Source organism: Melitaea cinxia, chromosome 19 (assembly GCF_905220565.1).
Source record: "Melitaea cinxia chromosome 19, ilMelCinx1.1, whole genome shotgun sequence".
NCBI lineage: Eukaryota > Metazoa > Arthropoda > Insecta > Lepidoptera > Nymphalidae > Melitaea > Melitaea cinxia.
In genome coordinates this window covers 14,451,489-14,455,354 of record NC_059412.1, presented here as the reverse complement: position 1 = coordinate 14,455,354, position 3,866 = coordinate 14,451,489, and positions in this window count along the sequence as shown.

The window sequence follows — 3,866 nt, the reverse complement described above, 5'->3', positions numbered from 1 at the left end:
AAATTCTACGCGGACGAAGTCGCGGGCGCAGCTAGTATAATTATAATTGTTATTATGTGGACGACGCGTCGGCGTTGCGCTGGTATTAGCGGATTCGATCTCAGCACATAACATACATACATCTGTATTGGCCATACGGATGTTTGTCGTGCTATGGGCGTATGTGCTTGTGTATTGCGTGTGTTGCGTACCTTCGACACATTAGTAAATCCTACTGGGAGCCGTTGTGTGTGAAACGTTTAAGAAAGGCTTAACTAATTCGGTTTCTTTAAAGTTTCCTAATGCTCTGTCGAAGGGTCTCGTGGAATGAAAAATTGAAAAAATTGGAATATTTCAGAAAGTGTAATAAAAAAAAAGAATCATCAAAATCGGTCCACACATTAAAAAGTTCACATAAAAATACAGTCAAAATTAGAGCCTCCTCCTCGGTCACCAACCCGCCTGCCCAGCGTGACTATGAGCAAAACACATGAATTCGCGCCTCTTTTGGCCACCCCCTTTTATGAGATCGACTAAAACACACAAAATAAATCTTTAATATAAAAAGGTATTGTATTTTTATTTTACTATTCGTCAGATTGTCCACAAGGCTATTAAAGACAAGTAGGCACAGGCAGTAGACGGTAAACAATTGAACTTTTCGAGGGTTAAAAAGACATCAATTCTGTATATTACGGGCATTCATTAATCATTTCCACAGCCATTGTTGTTCATATTGAGAATAAGACATTTTATTGTGTGTTATTTGACATCGGATTGTTATGGATGAATAGACCTCAATTGTGATATTAAATGACTTCGCTTGATAGATATGAATCGTTTTTTGTGACCATTATTGTATTAATAATTATTGAATTGTCAGTATTAGTTCAATTGTGATAGTAAATCAATACATATAATGTGTTCCGTACCAGAACAAGATCTGTGGTCGAATGTCAAAACTTTTACTCATTTCGTATTTTCGTACATTAATAAGATAACATAAATTGGACAGTTTCAATTACATATTATCTTTTTTCTTTAATTATTAATGGGTTGCTTAGCGATATATTATTGTATTTGAACGCACCGTGTTGCGCGCCCTCTGGTGAGGGTGCATAGCCAGTCCCGAGAGAACCGTTGCCGCAAGCGCATACGAAACGTACTACCTACCGTTTAAATCGATCGAGGATTAACATTATACATCTTTCGCTGGAGATCCGAGCTGGTGTGTCCCTATGGCGATGTTCAATACATGAATTGGAACTATTAGTGAACTGCCGAGTCGCTGATCTGCCCAGACCGAGCCAGCTCACGTGTTGCATCGGAGATCGGTAAGTCGCTGGTGACCCTAATTTAATATATAACATAATGAAAACGTGAATGTACACGCTAATTTCAGAAACGGCTTATTCGATTTAGATGCGGATTTCACTAATATATTGTGGTAAGCTTCACTTTACATTTAGTGTTTGTTTCATGTCAATCGGTTCATACATAACAAAAGCTATGCCAATTCAAAGAATCACGTTGAACATGTAAATACACAAACGACGGTGTTTATAATCTAAAATAAACCAAAAGATATATCCAAAAAATTCTATCCAAAGTCACTATTCCACACGGACAAAGTCGTGGGCACAGCTAGTAATAAATAATAATAAACAAATGAATATCTTATAGCATACACACACGGTCGTCTGTACTTAAAGTAAGCTACTTAATGCTTGGTTTATAGGTAACAGCCGACTGATATAGCTACATATTTTTTTATAAATATACATGGAAATAATGCATATATACTCGTACATACAAATATTACATCCAGACTCAGGCGGGAATCGTGGAGCAGAAAGCACAACAAACTGCGACAACGGGCTAGTCAGTAAATGTCCAAAGAACAGGTGAAGGGCTTCATATTAAAGGGAAGTATTGGAGTGATACCTTATTTGGTAAATTTAAAGTTTTCTTATTACTCTATATTACACAGCATCCACGGGTTCTTAGTTGCTCATGCCCTTTGTACTATACAAAATATTGATTTATTATTGACGTACGCTATTCTCTCAAATTTATATGAGTAAACTAGCTGACCCCGCAACGTTGTTTTGCCATATATTTTAATAATCTCCTCAACCCCCCCCCCCTTATAACTTGAATGAAAAATAGATGTTGGCCGATTCTCAGACCTACCCGATCGATATGCACACAAAATTTCATAATATTATATCAACCCTCTTAACCCCCGCCCCCCTCGTATAACTTGGAGGTATGAAAAATAGATGTTGTTCGTTTCTCAGATCTACCCAATATACACACAAAATTTCATGAGAATCGTTTAAGCTGTTTCGGAGGAGTTTAACTACAAACTACGCGACACGAGAATTTTATATATTAGATAAAATTGTCCTCGTAGTGTCTGTTTGTAATATTAAAATAATCATAATAAATGTATTTTGTATAATTATTTAATGAACACCCGATCCACAATTTGTGTAAATGTGACATTTAACATTAACAATCAACAAGTTATCAAAACAACTCTAAACCACTCACTAATTGGTATTAAAAGGTTTAGTTGTATTGTATTGTCGGTAGGGACAGAAGTTGGCATCGAATATCAGAGGACAAAATAAAACCTAATACTCAAACTTTGTAAATTCTAGACATCATAGAAACTGGAAATAAACGTTTAAATGTATTTACAGTTAGGCATGTTGGTTTTAGTAACAGAATGGTAATAATCTAATTTATGGAACCATATTTTTATAATTAAAAAATTTAACGCCTATTTAATACTAACGTACACACACACACACACACACACACACATCAGCCTATCGCAAGCGAATTATCAAGAAAATTTATGTTGACACAGCTTAAAACAAGCTAGTGGTTATAAGAGGATGAAACAAGATTTTAATAAGTTTAAAAATTTTATAACATTGTTCCTTGTTGTCCTGTTTTAACCCTTATTTATAAACAACAAAAATATTTCTTTGATAAACCCGATAACCCAAAAAATCCAGGGGAGTTCGTGGCTAATAAGAATGAATAATAATTATTTTTTTTATAACGTAATCATCACTTCAGCCTATCGCAGTCTTCTGCTGGACATAGGCCTCAACAAGTCCGCGCCAAAAATGGCGTGAACTCATGTGTTTTGCCCATAGTCACCACGCTGGGCAGGCGGGTTGGTGACCGCAAGGCTGGCTTTGTCGCACCGAAGACGCTGCTGCCCGCCTTCGGTATGTGTATTTCAAAGCCAGCAGTTGGATGGTTATCCCGCCATCGATCGGCGTTTTAAGTTCCAAAGTGGTCGTGGAACTGTGTTATCCCTTAGTCGCCTCTTACGACATAGGCTGTGTGGTTACGGCAGCAAAGAATATAGCCACCCCCTCTCTTCCTGTGGGTATCGTAAGAGGCGACTAATACTAACGTACTAAAAGCTAAATTCATAAGTGAGGAACGTCTTTCTGAATGACTTTCTGCAACTGGTTACTTTGAGAATGACTTTTTGTCTAATTTACTGCGATTAAATTGGTCAAAGGACGTAGCTAAGCTAATTGTTCTTAACGTGAATGGATTATTTATAACATCCTATGGTGTAGTGGCGTGAGCGGTCGCCTAAAACACCGATGGTTCGCAGGTTCGATTCCCGCTCGATATGGATATTTGTATTTGTACAAATATTTATTTCCGGTTTAGATGTCTGTCCTTATCGGTCTTCCTAAAGTGTCTTGAAGAGCACGTTAATCCTTTGGTGCTGATTGTTATCATAAATACTTGTTAGCGATCATTACTCATAGTATAGTAGCGTGGAGGAATAAGGTTCAATCCTTCTCCTACATAGAAAATTAGGCTTATATCTAGCTGTAGGATGTTAC